Below are 21386 nucleotides of genomic sequence, written 5' to 3'. Positions count from 1 at the left end.
TGTGAAATACATCGGAAATTTGCCAGAAATGGATAATTCTTATGTTAATGTCATTATTTTGTAGGGGAAGAGAGATATTCTGGAATCAGTGAGTCATCATTTGTTACAAAGCATCATTTTAAATAGAATGTGTCTTCTTTTGGGGATGAAAACCAGTAATTTAGGGAGAAATTGCTATTTGTAGGGATGAAAAGCATTAGTTTGGGAAGAAAACCATAGTTTTGCAAGGATGAAGAGTGATACCTAAGAGTGTACTTTTCATTTCTGGGATAAGTATTGATATTCATGTGACCTACTTCTAAAATCTGTCAGAAATGGATATTTCTGTTGGAAATGTCCTTATTTTGAAGAGGGAAAGAGGTATTCCAATAACAGTGTGTCATATGTTGCTACAGGGGAACATTTGCAGTGAAAACGATTTCTATTGGGGATGAAAACCACTTTTTCTGGTAAAAAATGCTACTTGTAATGATGAAAAACTTTGTATTGGTAAGAAAATGAGTTTTTTGCAAGATTCAAGATTGATACCTAAGACAGAACACAATTTTTTCTGGTGGAAGTCTTGATATTAGTGTGAAATACATCGGAAATTTGCAAGAAATTGATAATTCTTATGTTAATGTCATTATTTTGTAGGAGAAGACAGATATTCAGGAATCAGTGAGTCATAATTTGTTACAAAGCATCATTTTAAAGAGAATGTGTCTTCTTTTGGGGATGAATACCAGTAATTTAGGGAGAAATTGCTATTTGTAGGGATGAAAAGCATTAGTTTGGGAAGAAAACCATAGTTTTGCAAGGATGAAGAGTGATACCTAAGAGTGTACTTTTCATTTCTGGGATAAGTATTGATATTCATGTGACCTACTTCTAAAATCTTTCAGAAATGGATATTTCTGTTGGAAATGTCATTCTTTTTTAGATGAAAAGAGTTATTCTGGAATCAGTGTGTCATATTTGGCTACAAACGCTGATTTTGAAGAGAAATCGATTTCTTTTGCTGATGAAAACCACCTTTATGTCTAGAAAATGCTGTTTGTAGAGATGAAAAACATTATTTGGGTAAGAAAAGCATATTTTTGCAAGGGTAAAGAGTGATACCTAAGAGAGACCTTTTTATTTCTGGTATAAGTATTGATATTCCTGTGAAATTTTTTTAAATCTGTCAGAAAAGGATATATCTGTTGGAAATGTCCTTATTTTGTAGAGGAGAAAAGGTGTTTCTGTTAGTAATGTCCTGAATTTGTAGAAGAGAAAAGGTATTCTGGAAGCAATGTGTCCTATTTTGCTACAAAGCTTCATTTTGTAGAGAAAATGTCTTCTTCTGGGGATGAAAACCAGTATTTCTGGGAAACAGCGCTATTTCAAAGGGATAAAAAGCATAATTTTGGTGAGAAAACCATGTTTTTGCAAGGATAAAGAATGATTCTTAGGAGAGAACTTTTTATTTCTGGGATAGGTACTGATATTTGTGTGCCATTCTTCTAAAATTTGTCAGAAATCGATATTTCTGTTGGAAATGTCCTTATTTTGAAGAGGGAAAGAGGTATTCCAATAAGAGTGTTTCATATGTTGCTACAGGGGACCATTTGTAGAGAAAACGATTTCTATTGGGGATGAAAACCACTTTTTTGGGTAGAAAATGCTACTTGTAATGATGGCAAGCTTTGTATTGGTAAGAAAATGAATTTTTTGCAAGATTCAAGAGTGATACATAAGAGAGAACACATTTTTTTCTGGTGTAAGTCTTGATATTAGTGTGAAATACATCGGAAATTTGTCTGAAATGGATAATTCTTATGTTAATGTCATTATTTTGTAGGGGAAGACATATTCTGGAATCAGTGAGTCATCATTTGTTACAAAGCATCATTTTAAATAGAATGTGTCTTCTTTTGGGGATGAAAACCAGTAATTTAGGGAGAAATTGCTATTTGTAGGGATGAAAAGCATTAGTTTGGGAAGAAAACCATAGTTTTGCAAGGATGAAGAGTGATACCTAAGAGTGTACTTTTCATTTCTGGGATAAGTATTGATATTCACGTGACCTACTTCTAAACTCTGTCAGAAATGGATATTTCTGTTCGAAATGTCCTTATTTTGAAGAGGGAAAGAGGTATTCCAATAACAGTGTGTCATATGTTGCTACAGGGGAACATTTGTAGAGAAAATGATTTCTATTGGGGATGAAAACCACTTTTTTGGGTAGAAAATGCTACTTGTAATGATGAAAAACTTTGTATTGGTAAGAAAGAGTTTTTTGCAAGATTCAAGAGTGATACCTAAGAGAGAACACATTTTTTTCTTGTGTAAGTCTTGATATTAGTGTGAAATACATCGGAAATTTGTCTAAAATGGATAATTCTTATGTTAATGTCATTATTTTGTAGGGGAAGACATATTCTGGAATCAGTGAGTCATCATTTGTTACAAAGCATCATTTTAAAGAGAATGTGTCTTCTTTTGGGGATGAAAACCAGTAATTTAGGGAGAAATTGCTATTTGTAGGGATGAAAAGCATTAGTTTGGGAAGAAAACCATAGTTTTGCAACGATGAAAAGAGATACCTAAGTGTGTACTTTTCATTTCAGGGATAAGTATTGATATTCATGTGACCTACTTCAAAAATCTGTCAGAAATGTATATTTCTGTTGGAAATGTCCTTATTTTGAAGAGGGAAAGAGGTATTCCAATAACAGTGTGTCATATGTTGCTACAGGGGAACATTTGTAGTGAAAACGATTTCTACTGGGGATGAAAACCAATTTTTCTGGTAAAAAATGCTACTTGTAATGATGAAAAGCTTTGTATAGGTTAGGAAATGAATTTTTTGCAAGATTCAAGAGTGATACCTAAGAGAGAACACATTTTTTTCCGGTGTAAGTCTTGATATTATTGTGAAATACATCGGAAATTTACCAGAAATGGATAATTCTTATGTTAATGTCATTATTTTGTAGGGGAAGAGAGATATTCTGGAATCAGTGAGTCATCATTTGTTACAAAGCATCATTTTAAAGAGAATGTGTCTTGTTTTGGGGATGAAAACCAGTAATTTAGGGAGAAATTGCTATTTGTAGGGATGAAAAGCATTAGTTTGGGAAGAAAACCATAGTTTTGCAAGGATGAAGAGTGATACCTAAGAGTGTACTTTTCATTTCTGGGATAAGTATTGATATTCATGTGACCTACTTCTAAAATCTGTCAGAAATGGATATTTCTGTTGGAAATGTCCTTATTTTGAAGAGGGAAAGAGGTATTCCAATAAGAGTGTTTCATATGTTGCTACAGGGGACCATTTGTGGAGAAAACGATTTCTATTGGGGATGAAAACCACTTTATTGGGTAGAAAATGCTACTTGTAATGATGACAAGCTTTGTATTGGTAAGAAAATGAATTTTTTGCAAGATTCAAGAGTGATACCAAAGAGAGAACACATTTTTTTCTGGTGTAAGTCTTGATATTAGTGTGAAATACATCCGAAATTTGTCTGAAATGGATAATTCTTATGTTAATGTCATTATTTTGTAGGGGTAGTGAGATAATCTGGAATCAGTGGGTCATTTGTTACAAAGCATCATTTTAAATAGAATGTGTCTTCTTTTGGGGATGAAAACCAGTAATTTAGGGAGAAATTGCTATTTGTAGGGATGAAAAGCGTTAGTTTAGGAAGAAAACCATAGTTTTGCAAGGATGAAGAGTGATACCTAAGAGTGTACTTTTCATTTCTGGGATAAGTATTGATATTCATGTGACCTACTTCTAAACTCTGTCAGAAATGGATATTTCTGTTGGAAATGTCCTTATTTTGAAGAGGGAAAGAGGTATTCCAATAACAGTGTGTCATATGTTGCTACAGGGGAACATTTGTAGAGAAAATGATTTCTATTGGGGATGAAAACCACTTTTTTGGGTAGAAAATGCTACTTGTAATGATGACAAGCTTTGTATTGGTAAGAAAATGGATTTTTTTCAAGATTCAAGAGTGATACCTAAGAGAGAACACATTTTTTTCTGGTGGAAGTCTTGATATTAGTGTGAAATACATCGGAAATTTGTCTGAAATGGATAATTCTTATGTTAATGTCATTATTTTGTAGGGGAAGACAGATATTCTGGAATCAGTGAGTCATAATTTGTTACAAAGCATCATTTTAAAGAGAATGTGTCTTCTTTTGGGGATGAAAACCAGTAATTTAGGGAGAAATTGCTATTTGTAGGGATGAAAAGCATTAGTTTGGGAAGAAAACCATAGTTTTGCAAGGATGAAGAGTGATACCTAAGAGTGTACTTTTCATTTCTGGGATAAGTATTGATATTCATTTGACCTACTTCTAAAATCTGTCAGAAATGGATATTTCTGTTGGAAATGTCATTCATTTTAGATGAAAAGAGTTATTCTGGAAACAGTGTGTCATATTTGGCTACAAACGCTGATTTTGAAGAGAAATCGATTTCTTTTGGTGATGAAAACCACCTTTATGTCTAGAAAATGCTGTTTGTAGAGATGAAAACATTATTTTGGTAAGAAAACCGTATTTTTGCAAGGGTAAAGAGTGATACCTAAGAGAGACCTTTTTATTTCTGGTATAAGTATTGATATTCCTGTGAAATTTTTCTAAAATCTGTCAGAAAAGGATATATCTGTTGGAAATGTCCTTATTTTGTAGAGGAGAAAAGGTGTTTCTGTTAGTAATGTCCTCAATTTGTAGAAGAGAAAAGGTATTCTGGAAGCAATGTGTCCTATTTTGCTACAAAGCTTCATTTTGTAGAGAAAATGTCTTCTTCTGGGGATGAAAACCAGTATTTCTGGGAGACAACGCTATTTTAAAGGGATAAAAAGCATAATTTTGGTGAGAAAACCATGTTTTTGCAAGGATAAAGAATGATTCTTAGGAGAGAACTTTTTATTTCTGGGATAGGTACTGATATTTGTGTGACATTCTTCTAAAATTTGTCAGAAATCGATATTTCTGTTGGAAATGTCCTTATTTTGAAGAGGGAAAGAGGTATTAAAATAAGGGTGTTTCATATGTTGCTACAGGGGACCATTTGTAGAGAAAACAATTTCCATTGGGAATGAAAACCAATTTTTTGGGTAGAAAATGCTACTTGTAATGATGACAAGCTTTGTATTGGTAACAAAATGAATTTTTTGCAAGATTCAAGAGTGATACCAAAGAGAGAACACATTTTTTTCTGGTGTAAGTCTTGATATTAGTGTGAAATACATCGGAAATTTACCAGAAATGGATAATTCTTATGTTAATGTCATTATTTTGTAGGGGAAGAGAGATATTCTGGAATCAGTGGGTCATTTGTTACAAAGCATCATTTTAAATAGAATGTGTCTTCTTTTGGGGATGAAAACCAGTAATTTAGGGAGAAATTGCTATTTGTAGGGATGAAAAGCATTAGTTTAGGAAGAAAACCATAGTTTTGCAAGGATGAAGAGTGATACCTAAGAGTGTACTTTTCATTTCTGAGATAAGTATTGATATTCACGTGACCTACTTCTAAACTCTGTCAGAAATGGATATTTCTGTTCGAAATGTCCTTATTTTGAAGAGGGAAAGAGGTATTCCAATAACAGTGTGTCATATGTTGCTACAGGGGAACATTTGTAGAGAAAATGATTTCTATTGGGGATGAAAACCACTTTTTTGGGTAGAAAATGCTACTTGTAATGATGAAAAGGTTTGTATTGGTAAGAAAATGAGTTTTTTGCAAGATTCAAGAGTGATACCTAAGAGAGAACACATTTTTTTCTTGTGTAAGTCTTGATATTAGTGTGAAATACATCGGAAATTTGTCTGAAATGGATAATTCTTATGTTAATGTCATTATTTTGTAGGGGAAGACATATTCTGGAATCAGTGAGTCATCCTTTGTTACAAAGCATCATTTTAAAGAGAATGTGTCTTCTTTTGGGGATGAAAACCAGTAATGTAGGGAGACATTGCTATTTGTAGGGATGAAAAGCATTAGTTTGGGAAGAAAACCATAGTTCTGCAAGGATGACGAGTGATACGTAAGAGTGTACTTTTCATTTCTGGGATAAGTATTGATATTCATGTGACCTACTTCTAAAATCTGTCAGAAATGGATATTTCTGTTGGAAATGTCATTCTTTTTTAGATGAAAAGAGTTATTCTGGAAACTATGTGTCATATTTGGCTCCAAACGCTAATTTTGTAGAGAAATCGATTTCTTTTGGTGATGAAAACCACCTTTATGTCTAGAAAATGCTGTTTGTAGAGATGAAAACATTATTTTGGTAAGAAAACCGTATTTTTGCAAGGGTAAAGAGTGATACCTAAGAGAGACCTTTTTATTTCTGGTCTAAGTATTGATATTCCTGTGAAATTTTTCTAAAATCTGTCAGAAAAGGATATATCTGTTGGAAATGTCCTTATTTTGTAGAGGAGAAAAGGTGTTTCTGTTAGTAATGTCCTCAATTGGTAGAAGAGAAAAGGTATTCTGGAAGCAATGTGTCCTATTTTGCTACAAAGCTTCATTTTGTAGAGAAAATGTCTTCTTCTGGGGATGAAAACCAGTATTTCTGGGAGACAACGCTATTTTAAAAGGATAAAAAGCATAATTTTGGTGAGAAAACCATGTTTTTGCAAGGATAAAGAATAATTCTTAGAACTTTTTATTTCTGGGATAGGTACTGATATTTGTGTGCCATTCTTCTAAAATTTGTCAGAAATCGATATTTCTGTTGGAAATGTCCTTATTTTGAAGAGGGAAAGAGGTATTCCAATAAGAGTGTTTCATATGTTGCTGCAGGGGACCATTTGTAGAGAAAACGATTTCTATTGGGGATGAAAACCACTTTTTTGGGTAGAAAATGCTACTTGTAATGATGACAAGCTTTGTATTGGTAAGAAAATGAATTTTTTGCAAGTTTCAAGAGTGATACCTAAGAGAGAACACATTTTTTTCTGGTGTAAGTCTTGATATTAGTGTGAAATACATCGGAAATTTGTCTGAAATGGATAATTCTTATGCTAATGTCATTATTTTGTAGGGGAAGACAGATATTCTGGAATCAGTGAGTCATCATTTGTTACAAAGCATCATTTTAAAGAGAATGTGTCTTCTTTTGGGGATGAAAACCAGTAATTTAGGGAGAAATTGCTATTTGTAGGGATGAAAAGCATTAGTTTGGGAAGAAAACCATAGTTTTGCAAGGATGAAGAGTGATACCTAACAGTGTACTTTTCATTTCTGGGATAAGTATTGATATTCATGTGACCTACTTCTAAAATCTGTCAGAAATGGATATTTCTGTTGGAAATGTCATTCTTTTTTAGATGAAAAGAGTTATTCTGGAAACAGTGTGTCATATTTGGCTCCAAACGCTAATTTTGTAGAGAAATCGATTTCTTTTGGTGATGAAAACCACCTTTATGTCTAGAAAATGCTGTTTGTAGAGATGAAAAACATTATTTGGGTAAGAAAAGCATATTTTTGCTAGGGTAAAGAGTGATACCTAAGAGAGACCTTTTTATTTCTGGTATAAGTATTGATATTCCTGTGAAATTTTTCTAAAATCTGTCAGAAAAGGATATATCTGTTGGAAATGTCCTTATTTTGTAGAGGAGAAAAGGTGTTTCTGTTAGTAATGTCCTCAATTTGTAGAAGAGAAAAGGTATTCTGGAAGCAATGTGTCCTATTTTGCTACAAAGCTTCATTTTGTAGAGAAAATGTCTTATTCTGGGGATGAAAACCAGTATTTCTGGGAAACAGCGCTATTTTAAAGGGATAAAAAGCATAATTTTGGTGAGAAAACCATGTTTTTGCAAGGATAAAGAATGATTCTTAGGAGAGAACTTTTTATTTCTGGGATAGGTACTGATATTTGTGTGACATTCTTCTAAAATATGTCAGAAATCGATATTTCTGTTGGAAATGTCCTTATTTTGAAGAGGGAAAGAGGTATTAAAATAAGGGTGTTTCATATGTTGCTACAGGGGACCATTTGTAGAGAAAACAATTTCCATTGGGGATGAAAACCACTTTTTTGGGTAGAAAATGCTACTTGTAATGATGACAAGCTTTGTATTGGTACGAAAATGAATTTTTTGCAGGATTAAAGAGTGACACCTAAGAGAGAACACATTTTTTTCTGGTGTAAGTCTTGATATTAGTGTGAAATACATAGGAAATTTGCCAGAAATGGATAATTCTTATGTTAATGTCATTATTTTGGAGGGGAAGAGAGATATTCTGGAATCCGTGAGTCATCATTTTTTACAAAGCATCATTTTAAAGAGAATGTGTCTTCTTTTGGGGATGAAAACCAGTAATTTAGGGAGAAATTGCTATTTGTAGGGATGAAAAGCATTAGTTTGGGAAGAAAACCATAGTTTTGCAAGGATGAAGAGTGATACCTAAGAGTGTGCTTTTCATTTCTGGGATAAGTATTGATATTCATGTGACCTACTTCTAAAATCTGTCAGAAATGGATATTTCTGTTGGAAATGTCATTCTTTTTTAGATGAAAAGAGTTATTCTGGAAACCGTGTGTCATATTTGGCTACAAACGCTGATTTTGAAGAGAAATCGATTTCTTTTGCTGATGAAAACCACCTTTATGTCTAGAAAATGCTGTTTGTAGAGATGAAAAGCTTTATTTGGGTAAGAAAAGCATATTTTTGCAAGGGTAAAGAGTAATACCTAAGAGAGACCTTTTTATTTCTGGTATAAGTATTGATATTCCTGTGAAATTTTTCTAAAATCTGTCAGAAAAGGATATATCTGTTGGAAATGTCCTTATTTTGTAGAGGAGAAAAAGTGTTTCTGTTAGTAATGTCCTCAATTTGTAGAAGAGAAAAGGTATTCTGGAAGCAATGTGTCCTATTTTGCTACAAAGCTTCATTTTGTAGAGAAAATGTCTTCTTCTGGGGATGAAAACCAGTATTCCTGGGAAACAACGCAATTTTAAACGGAAAAAAGCATAATTTTGGTGAGAAAACCATGTTTTTGCAAGGATAAAGAATGATTCTTAGGAGAGAACTTTTTATTTCTGGGATAGGTACTGATATTTGTGTGACATTCTTCTAAAATTTGTCAGAAATCGATATTTCTGTTGGAAATGTCCTTATTTTGAAGAGGGAAAGAGGTATTCCAATAAGAGTGTTTCATATGTTGCTGCAGGGGACCATTTGTAGAGAAAACGATTTCTATTGGGGATGAAAACCACTTTTTTGGGTAGAAAATGCTACTTGTAATGATGACAAGCTTTGTATTGCTAAGAAAATGAATTTTTTGCAAGATTCAAGAGTGATACCTAAGAGAGAACACATTTTTTTCTGGTGTAAGTCTTGATATTAGTGTGAAATACATCGGAAATTTGTCTGAAATGGATAATTCTTATGTTAATGTCATTATTTTGTAGGGGAAGAGAGATATTCTGGAATCAGTGAGTCATAATTTGTTACAAAGCATCATTTTAAAGAGAATGTGTCTTCTTTTGGGGATGAAAACCAGTAATTTAGGGAGAAATTGCTATTTGTAGGGATGAAAAGCATTAGTTTGGGAAGAAAACCATAGTTTTGCAAGGATGAAGAGTGATACCTAAGAGTGTACTTTTCATTTCTGGGATAAGTATTGATATTCATGTGACCTACTTCTAAAATCTGTCAGAAATGGATATTTCTGTTGGAAATGTCATTCTTTTTTAGATGAAAAGAGTTATTCTGGAAACAATGTGTCATATTTGGCTACAAACGCTAATTTTGAAGAGAAATCGATTTCTTTTGGTGATGAAAACCACCTTTATGTCTAGAAAATGCTGTTTGTAGAGATGAAAAACATTATTTGGGTAAGAAAAGCATATTTTACAAGGGTAAAGAGTGATACCTAAGAGAGACCTTTTGATTTCTGGTCTAAGTATTGATATTCCTGTGAAATTTTTCTAAAATCTGTCAGAAAAGGATATATCGTTGGAAATGTCCTTATTTTGTAGAGGAGAAAAGGTGTTTCTGTTAGTAATGTCCTCAATTGGTAGAAGAGAAAAGGTATTCTGGAAGCAATGTGTCCTATTTTGCTACAAAGCTTCATTTTGTAGAGAAAATGTCTTCTTCTGGGGGTGAAAACCAGTATTTCTGGGAGACAACGCTATTTTCAAGGGATAAAAAGCATAATTTTGGTGAGAAAACCATGTTTTTGCAAGGATAAAGAATGATTCTTAGGAGAGAACTTTTTATTTCTGGGATAGGTACTGATATTTGTGTGCCATTCTTCTAAAATTTGTCAGAAATCGATATTTCTGTTGGAAATGTCCTTATTTTGAAGAGGGAAAGAGGTATTCCAATAACAGTGTGTCATATGTTGCTACAGGGGAACATTTGTAGTGAAAACGATTTCTATTGGGGATGAAAACCAATTTTTCTGGTATAAAATGCTACTTGTAATGATGACAAGCTTTGTATTGGTAAGAAAATAAATTTTTTGCAAGATTCAAGAGTGATACCTAAGAGAGAACACATTTTTTTCTGGTGTAAGTCTTGATATTAGTGTGAAATACATCGGAAATTTGCCAGAAATGGATAATTCTTATGTTAATGTCATTATTTTGTAGGGGAAGACAGATATTCTGGAATCAGTGAGTCATAATTTGTTACAAAGCATCATTTTAAATAGAATGTGTCTTCTTTTGGGGATGAAAACCAGTAATTTAGGGAGAAATTGCTATTTGTAGGGATGAAAAGCATTAGTTTGGGAAGAAAACCATAGTTTTGCAAGGATGAAGAGTGATACCTAAGAGTGTACTTTTCATTTCTGGGATAAGTATTGATATTCATGTGACCTACTTCTAAAATCTGTCAGAAATGGATATTTCTGTTGGAAATGTCATTCTTTTTTAGATGAAAAGAGTTATTCTGGAAACAATGTGTCATATTTGGCTACAAACGCTAATTTTGAAGAGAAATCGATTTCTTTTGGTGATGAAAACCACCTTTATGTCTAGAAAATGCTGTTTGTAGAGATGAAAAGCTTTATTTGGGTAAGAAAAGCATATTTTTGCAAGGGTAAAGAGTAATACCTAAGAGAGACCTTTTTATTTCTGGTATAAGTATTGATATTCCTGTGAAATTTTTCTAAAATCTGTCAGAAAAGTATATATCTGTTGGAAATGTCCTTATTTTGTAGAGGAGAAAAAGTGTTTCTGTTAGTAATGTCCTCAATTTGTAGAAGAGAAAAGGTATTCTGGAAGCAATGTGTCCTATTTTGCTACAAAGCTTCATTTTGTAGAGAAAATGTCTTCTTCTGGGGATGAAAACCAGTATTTCTGGGAAACAATGCTAATTTAAAGGGAAAAAAGCATAATTTTGGTGAGAAAACCATGTTTTAGCAAGGTTGAAGTATGATTCTTAGGAGAGAACTTTTTATTTCTGGGATAGGTACTGATATTGGAGTGCCATTCTTCTAAAATTTGTCAGAAATCGATATTTCTGTTGGAAATGTCCTTATTTTGAAGAGGGAAAGAGGTATTCCAATAAGAGTGTTTCATATGTTGCTGCAGGGGACCATTTGTAGAGAAAACGATTTCTATTGGGGATGAAAACCACTTTTTTGGGTAGAAAATGCTACTTGTAATGATGACAAGCTTTGTATTGCTAAGAAAATGAATTTTTTGCAAGATTCAAGAGTGATACCTAAGAGAGAACACATTTTTTTCTGGTGTAAGTCTTGATATTAGTGTGAAATACATCGGAAATTTGTCTGAAATGGATAATTCTTATGTTAATGTCATTATTTTGTAGGGGAAGAGAGATATTCTGGAATCAGTGAGTCATAATTTGTTACAAAGCATCATTTTAAAGAGAATGTGTCTTCTTTTGGGGATGAAAACCAGTAATTTAGGGAGAAATTGCTATTTGTAGGGATGAAAAGCATTAGTTTGGGAAGAAAACCATAGTTTTGCAAGGATGAAGAGTGATACCTAAGAGTGTACTTTTCATTTCTGGGATAAGTATTGATATTCATGTGACCTACTTCTAAAATCTGTCAGAAATGGATATTTCTGTTGGAAATGTCATTCTTTTTTAGATGAAAAGAGTTATTCTGGAAACAATGTGTCATATTTGGCTACAAACGCTAATTTTGAAGAGAAATCGATTTCTTTTGGTGATGAAAACCACCTTTATGTCTAGAAAATGCTGTTTGTAGAGATGAAAAACATTATTTGGGTAAGAAAAGCATATTTTACAAGGGTAAAGAGTGATACCTAAGAGAGACCTTTTGATTTCTGGTCTAAGTATTGATATTCCTGTGAAATTTTTCTAAAATCTGTCAGAAAAGGATATATCGTTGGAAATGTCCTTATTTTGTAGAGGAGAAAAGGTGTTTCTGTTAGTAATGTCCTCAATTGGTAGAAGAGAAAAGGTATTCTGGAAGCAATGTGTCCTATTTTGCTACAAAGCTTCATTTTGTAGAGAAAATGTCTTCTTCTGGGGGTGAAAACCAGTATTTCTGGGAGACAACGCTATTTTCAAGGGATAAAAAGCATAATTTTGGTGAGAAAACCATGTTTTTGCAAGGATAAAGAATGATTCTTAGGAGAGAACTTTTTATTTCTGGGATAGGTACTGATATTTGTGTGCCATTCTTCTAAAATTTGTCAGAAATCGATATTTCTGTTGGAAATGTCCTTATTTTGAAGAGGGAAAGAGGTATTCCAATAACAGTGTGTCATATGTTGCTACAGGGGAACATTTGTAGTGAAAACGATTTCTATTGGGGATGAAAACCAATTTTTCTGGTATAAAATGCTACTTGTAATGATGACAAGCTTTGTATTGGTAAGAAAATAAATTTTTTGCAAGATTCAAGAGTGATACCTAAGAGAGAACACATTTTTTTCTGGTGTAAGTCTTGATATTAGTGTGAAATACATCGGAAATTTGCCAGAAATGGATAATTCTTATGTTAATGTCATTATTTTGTAGGGGAAGACAGATATTCTGGAATCAGTGAGTCATAATTTGTTACAAAGCATCATTTTAAAGAGAATGTGTCTTCTTTTGGGGATGAAAACCAGTAATTTAGGGAGAAATTGCTATTTGTAGGGATGAAAAGCATTAGTTTGGGAAGAAAACCATAGTTTTGCAAGGATGAAGAGTGATACCTAAGAGTGTACTTTTCATTTCTGGGATAAGTATTGATATTCATGTGACCTACTTCTAAAATCTGTCAGAAATGGATATTTCTGTTGGAAATGTCATTCTTTTTTAGATGAAAAGAGTTATTCTGGAAACAATGTGTCATATTTGTCTACAAACGCCGATTTTGAAGAGAAATCGATTTCTTTTGGTGATGAAAACCACCTTTATGTCTAGAAAATGCTGTTTGTAGAGATGAAAAGCTTTATTTGGGTAAGAAAAGCATATTTTTGCAAGGGTAAAGAGTAATACCTAAGAGAGACCTTTTTATTTCTGGTATAAGTATTGATATTCCTGTGAAATTTTTCTAAAATCTGTCAGAAAAGTATATATCTGTTGGAAATGTCCTTATTTTGTAGAGGAGAAAAAGTGTTTCTGTTAGTAATGTCCTCAATTTGTAGAAGAGAAAAGGTATTCTGGAAGCAATGTGTCCTATTTTGCTACAAAGCTTCATTTTGTAGAGAAAATGTCTTCTTCTGGGGATGAAAACCAGTATTTCTGGGAAACAATGCTAATTTAAAGGGAAAAAAGCATAATTTTGGTGAGAAAACCATGTTTTAGCAAGGTTGAAGTATGATTCTTAGGAGAGAACTTTTTATTTCTGGGATAGGTACTGATATTTGTGTGCCATTCTTCTAAAATTTGTCAGAAATCGATATTTCTGTTGGAAATGTCCTTATTTTGAAGAGGGAAAGAGGTATTCCAATAAGAGTGTTTCATATGTTGCTGCAGGGGACCATTTGTAGAGAAAACGATTTCTATTGGGGATGAAAACCACTTTTTTGGGTAGAAAATGCTACTTGTAATGATGACAAGCTTTGTATTGCTAAGAAAATGAATTTTTTGCAAGATTCAAGAGTGATACCTAAGAGAGAACACATTTTTTTCTGGTGTAAGTCTTGATATTAGTGTGAAATACATCGGAAATTTGTCTGAAATGGATAATTCTTATGTTAATGTCATTATTTTGTAGGGGAAGAGAGATATTCTGGAATCAGTGAGTCATAATTTGTTACAAAGCATCATTTTAAAGAGAATGTGTCTTCTTTTGGGGATGAAAACCAGTAATTTAGGGAGAAATTGCTATTTGTAGGGATGAAAAGCATTAGTTTGGGAAGAAAACCAGAGTTTTGCAAGGATGAAGAGTGATACCTAAGAGTGTACTTTTCATTTCTAAGATAGGTATTGATATTCATGTGACCTACTTCTAAAATCTGTCAGAAATGGATATTTCTGTTGGAAATGTCATTCTTTTTTAGATGAAAAGAGTTATTCTGGAAACAATGTGTCATATTTGGCTACAAACGCTAATTTTGAAGAGAAAACGATATCGTTTGGTGACGAAAACCACCTTTATGTCTAGAAAATGCTGTTTGTAGAGATGAAAAACATTATTTGGGTAAGAAAACCGTATTTTTGCAAGGGTAAAGAGTGATACCTAAGAGAGACCTTTTTATTTCTGGTATAAGTATTGATATTCCTGTGAAATTTTTCTAAAATCTGTCAGAAAAGGATATATCTGTTGGAAATGCCCTTATTTTGTAGAGGAGAAAAGGTGTTTCTGTTAGTAATGTCCTCAATTTGTAGAAGAGAAAAGGTATTCTGGAAGCAATGTGTCCTATTTTGCTACAAAGCTTCATTTTGTAGAGAAAATGTCTTCTTCTGGGGATGAAAACCAGTATTTCTGGGAGACAACGCTATTTTAAAGGGATAAAAAGCATAATTTTGGTGAGAAAACCATGTTTTTGCAAGGATAAAGAATGATTCTTAGGAGAGAACTTTTTATTTCTGGGATAGGTACTGATATTTGTGTGCCATTCTTCTAAAATTTGTCAGAAATCGATATTTCTGTTGGAAATGTCCTTATTTTGAAGAGGGAAAGAGGTATTCCAATAAGAGTGTTTCATATGTTGCTACAGGGGACCATTTGTAGAGAAAACGATTTCCATTGAGAATGAAAACAACTTTTTTGGGTAGAAAATGCTACTTTTAATGATGGCAAGCTTTGTATTGGTAAGAAAATGAATTTTTTGCAAGATTCAAGAGTGATACCTAAGAGAGAACACATTTTTTTCTGGTGTAAGTCTTGTTATTAGTGTGAAATACATTGGAAATTTGTCTGAAATGGATAATTCTTATGTTAATGTCATTATTTTGTAGGGGAAGAGAGATACTCTGGAATCAGTGAGTCATCATTTGTTACAAAGCATCATTTTAAAGTGAATGTGTCTTCTTTTGGGGATGAAAACCAGTAATTTAGGGAGAAATTGCTATTTGTAGGGATGAAAAGCATTAGTTTGGGAAGAAAACCATAGTTTTGCAAGGATGAAGAGTGATACCTAACAGTGTACTTTTCATTTCTAAGATAGGTATTGATATTCATGTGACCTACTTCTAAAATCTGTCAGAAATGGATATTTCTGTTGGAAATGTCATTCTTTTTTAGATGAAAAGAGTTATTCTGGAAACAATGTGTCATATTTGGCTACAAACGCTAATTTTGAAGAGAAATCAATTTCTTTTGGTGATGAAAACCACCTTTATGTCTAGAAAATGCTGTTTGTAGAGATGAAAAACATTATTTGGGTAAGAAAAGCATATTTTTGCAAGGGTAAAGAGTGATACCTAAGAGAGACCTTTTTATTTCTGGTATAAGTATTGATATTCCTGTGAAATTTTTCTAAAATCTGTCAGAAAAGGATATATCTGTTGGAAATGTCCTTATTTTGTAGAGGAGAAAAGGTGTTTCTGTTAGTAATGTCCTCAATTTGTAGAAGAGAAAAGGTATTCTGGAAGCAATGTGTCCTATTTTGCTACCAAGCTTCATTTTGTAGAGAAAATGTCTTCTTCTGGGGGTGAAAACCAGTATTTCTGGGAGACAACGCTATTTTCAAGGGATAAAAAGCATAATTTTGGTGAGAAAACCATGTTTTTGCAAGGATAAAGAATGATTCTTAGGAGAGAACTTTTTATTTCTGGGATAGGTACTGATATTTGTGTGCCATTCTTCTAAAATTTGTCAGAAATCGATATTTCTGTTGGAAATGTCCTTATTTTGAAGAGGGAAAGAGGTATTCCAATAAGAGTGTTTCATATGTTGCTACAGAGGACCATTTGTAGAGAAAACGATTTCTATTGGGGATGAAAACCAGTTTTTTGGATAAAAAATGCTACTTGTAATGATGGCAAGCTTTGTATTGCTAAGAAAATGAATTTTTTGCAAGATTCAAGAGTGATACCTAAGAGAGAACACATTTTTTTCTGGTGTAAGTCTTGATATTAGTGTGAAATACATGGGAAATTTGTCTGAAATGGATAATTCTTATGCTAATGTCATTATTTTGTAGGGGAAGACAGATATTCTGGAATCAGTGAGTCATCATTTGTTACAAAGCATCATTTTAAAGAGAATGTGTCTTCTTTTGGGGATGAAAACCAGTAATTTAGGGAGAAATTGCTATTTGTAGGGATGAAAAGCATTAGTTTGGGAAGAAAACCATAGTTTTGCAAGGATGAAGAGTGATACCTAAGAGTGTACTTTTCATTTCTGGGATAAGTATTGATATTCATGTGACCTACTTCTAAAATCTGTCAGAAATGGATATTTCTGTTGGAAATGTCATTCTTTTTTAGATGAAAAGAGTTATTCTGGAAACAGTGTGTCATATTTGTCTACAAACGCCGATTTTGAAGAGAAATCGATTTCTTTTGCTGATGAAAACCACCTTTATGTCTAGAAAATGCTGTTTGTAGAGATGAAAAACATTATTTGGGTAAGAAAAGCATATTTTTGCAAGGGTAAAGAGTGATACCTAAGAGAGACCTTTTTATTTCTGGTATAAGTATTGATATTCCTGTGAAATTTTTCTAAAATCTGTCAGAAAAGGATATATCTGTTGGAAATGTCCTTATTTTGTAGAGGAGAAAAGGTGTTTCTGTTAGTAATGTCCTCAATTTGTAGAAGAGAAAAGGTATTCTGGATGCAATGTGTCCTATTTTGCTACAAAGCTTCATTTTGTAGAGAAAATGTCTTCTTCTGGGGATGAAAACCAGTATTTCTGGGAAACAACGCTATTTTAAAGGGATAAAAAGCATAATTTTGGTGAGAAAACCATGTTTTTGCAAGGATAAAGAATGATTCTTAGGAGAGAACTTTTTATTTCTGGGATAGGTACTGATATTTGTGTGCCATTCTTCTAAAATTTGTCAGAAATCGATATTTCTGTTGGAAATGTCCTTATTTTGAAGAGGGAAAGAGGTATTCCAATAAGAGTGTTTCATATGTTGCTACAGGGGACCATTTGTAGAGAAAACGATTTCTATTGGGGATGAAAACCACTTTTTTGGGTAGAAAATGCTACTTGTAATGATGGCAAGCTTTGTATTGGTAAGAAAATGAATTTTTTGCAAGATTCAAGAGTGATACCTAAGAGAGAACACATTTTTTTCTTGTGTAAGTCTTGATATTAGTGTGAAATACATCGGAAATTTGTCTGAAATGGATAATTCTTATGTTAATGTCATTATTTTGTAGTGGAAGAGAGATATTCTGGAATCAGTGAGTCATCATTTGTTACAAAGCATCATTTTAAAGAGAATGTGTCTTCTTTTGGGGATGAAAACCAGTAATTTAGGGAGAAATTGCTATTTGTAGGGATGAAAAGCATTAGTTTGGGAAGAAAACCATAGTTTTCAAGGATGAAGAGTGATACCTAAGAGTGTACTTTTCATTTCTAAGATAAGTATTGATATTCATGTGACCTACTTCTAAAATCTGTCAGAAATGGATATTTCTGTTGGAAATGTCATTCTTTTTTAGATGAAAAGAGTTATTCTGGAAACAATGTGTCATATTTGGCTACAAACGCCGATTTTGAAGAGAAATCGATTTCTTTTGGTGATGAAAACCACCTTTATGTCTAGAAAATGCTGTTTGTAGAGATGAAAAACATTATTTGGGTAAGAAAAGCATATTTTTGCAAGGGTAAAGAGTGATACCTAAGAGAGACCTTTTTATTTCTGGTATAAGTATTGATATTCCTGTGAAATTTTTCTAAAATCTGTCAGAAAAGGATATATCTGTTGGAAATGTCCTTATTTTGTAGAGGAGAAAAGGTGTTTCTGTTAGTAATGTTTTCAATTTGTAGAAGAGAAAAGGTATTCTGGAAGCAATGTGTCCTATTTTGCTACCAAGCTTCATTTTGTAGAGAAAATGTCTTCTTCTGGGGGTGAAAACCAGTATTTCTGGGAGACAACGCTATTTTCAAGGGATAAAAAGCATAATTTTGGTGAGAAAACCATGTTTTTGCAAGGATAAAGAATGGTTCTTAGGAGAGAACTTTTTATTTCTGGGATAGGTACTGATATTTGTGTGCCATTCTTCTAAAATTTGTCAGAAATCGATATTTCTGTTGGAAATGTCCTTATTTTGAAGAGGGAAAGAGGTATTCCAATAAGAGTGTTTCATATGTTGCTACAGGGGACCATTTGTAGAGAAAACGATTTCCATTGAGAATGAAAACAACTTTTTTGGGTAGAAAATGCTACTTGTAATGATGGCAAGCTTTGTATTGCTAAGAAAATGAATATTTTGCAAGATTCAAGAGTGATACCTAAGAGAGAACACATTTTTTTCTGGTGTAAGTCTTGTTTTTAGTGTGAAATACATTGGAAATTTGTCTGAAATGGATAATTCTTATGTTAATGTCATTATTTTGTAGGGGAAGAGAGATACTCTGGAATCAGTGAGTCATCATTTGTTACAAAGCATCATTTTAAAGAGAATGTGTCTTCTTTTGGGGATGAAAACCAGTAATTTAGGGAGAAATTGCTATTTGTAGGGATGAAAAGCATTAGTTTGGGAAGAAAACCATAGTTTTGCAAGGATGAAGAGTGATACCTAACAGTGTACTTTTCATTTCTAAGATAGGTATTGATATTCATGTGACCTACTTCTAAAATCTGTCAGAAATGGATATTTCTGTTGGAAATGTCATTCTTTTTTAGATGAAAAGATTTATTCTGGAAACAATGTGTCATATTTGGCTACAAACGCTAATTTTGAAGAGAAATCGATTTCTTTTGGTGATGAAAACCACCTTTATGTCTAGAAAATGCTGTTTGTAGAGATGAAAAACATTATTTGGGTAAGAAAAGCATATTTTTGCAAGGGTAAAGAGTGATACCTAAGAGAGACCTTTTTATTTCTGGTATAAGTATTGATATTCCTGTGAAATTTTTCTAAAATCTGTCAGAAAAGGATATATCTGTTGGAAATGTCCTTATTTTGTAGAGGAGAAAGGGCGTTTCTGTTAGTAATGTCCTCAATTTGTAGAAGAGAAAAGGTATTCTGGAAGCAGTGTGTCCTATTTTGCTACCAAGCTTCATTTTGTAGAGAAAATGTCTTCTTCTGGGGGTGAAAACCAGTATTTCTGGGAGACAACGCTATTTTCAAGGGATAAAAAGCATAATTTTGGTGAGAAAACCATGTTTTTGCAAGGATAAAGAATGATTCTTAGGAGAGAACTTTTTATTTCTGGGATAGGTACTGATATTTGTGTGCCATTCTTCTAAAATTTGTCAGAAATCGATATTTCTGTTGGAAATGTCCTTATTTTGAAGAGGGAAAGAGGTATTCCAATAGAGTGTTTCATCTGTTGCTACAGAGGACCATTTGTAGAGAAAACGATTTCTATTGGGGATGAAAACCAGTTTTTTGGATAAAAAATGCTACTTGTAATGATGGCAAGCTTTGTATTGCTAAGAAAATGAATTTTTTGCAAGATTCAAGAGTGATACCTAAGAGAGAACACATTTTTTTCTGGTGTAAGTCTTGATATTAGTGTGAAATACATGGGAAATTTGTCTGAAATGGATAATTCTTATGCTAATGTCATTATTTTGTAGGGGAAGACAGATATTCTGGAATCAGTGAGTCATCATTTGTTACAAAGCATCATTTTAAAGAGAATGTGTCTTCTTTTGGGGATGAAAACCAGTAATTTAGGGAGAAATTGCTATTTGTAGGGATGAAAAGCATTAGTTTGGGAAGAAAACCATAGTTTTGCAAGGATGAAGAGTGATACCTAACAGTGTACTTTTCATTTCTAAGATAGGTATTGATATTCATGTGACCTACTTCTAAAATCTGTCAGAAATGGATATTTCTGTTGGAAATGTCATTCTTTTTTAGATGAAAAGAGTTATTCTGGAAACAATGTGTCATATTTGGCTACAAACGCTAATTTTGAAGAGAAATCGATTTATTTGGTGATGAAAACCACCTTTATGTCTAGAAAATGCTGTTTGATGAGATGAAAAACATTATTTGGGTAAGAAAAGCATATTTTTGCAAGGGTAAAGAGTGATACCTAAGAGAGACCTTTTTATTTCTGGTATAAGTATTGATATTCCTGTGAAATTTTTCAAAAATCTGTCAGAAAAGGATATATCTGTTGGAAATGCCCTTATTTGGTAGAGGAGAAAAGGCATTTCTGTTAGTAATGTCCTCAATTTGTAGAAGAGAAAAGGTATTCTGGAAGCAAGGTGTCCTATTTTGCTACAAAGCTTCATTTTGTAGAGAAAATGTCTTCTTCTGGGGATGAAAACCAGTATTTCTGGGAGACAGCGCTATTTTAAAGGGATAAAAAGCATAATTTTGGTGAGAAAACCATGTTTTTGCAAGAATAAAGAATGATTATTAGGAGAGAACTTTTTATTTCTGGGATAGGTACTGATATTTGTGTTCCATTCTTCTAAAATTTGTCAGAAATCGATATTTCTGTTGGAAATGTCCTTATTTTGAAGAGGGAAAGAGGTATTCCAATAAGAGTGTTTCATATGTTGCTACAGGGGACCATTTGTAGAGAAAACAATTTCCATTGAGAATGAAAACCACTTTTTTGGGTAAAAAATGCTACTTGTAATGATGGCAAGCTTTGTATTGCTAAGAAAATGAATTTTTTGCAAGATTCAAGATTGATACCAAAGAGAGAACACAATTTTTTCTGGTGTAATTCTTGATATTAGTGTGAAATACATCGGAAATTTGTCTGAAATGGATAATTCTTATGTTAATGTCATTATTTTGTAGGGGAAGACAGATATTCTGGAATCAGTGAGTCATCATTTGTTACAAAGCATCATTTTAAAGAGAATGTGTCTTCTTTTGGGGATGAAAACCAGTAATTTAGGGAGAAATTGCTATTTGT

Source organism: Coturnix japonica, chromosome 2 (assembly GCF_054131305.1).
Source record: "Coturnix japonica strain WE chromosome 2, WE-NBRP24, whole genome shotgun sequence".
Lineage (NCBI taxonomy): Eukaryota > Metazoa > Chordata > Aves > Galliformes > Phasianidae > Coturnix > Coturnix japonica.
Note: the sequence above shows the minus strand (reverse complement) of the source record.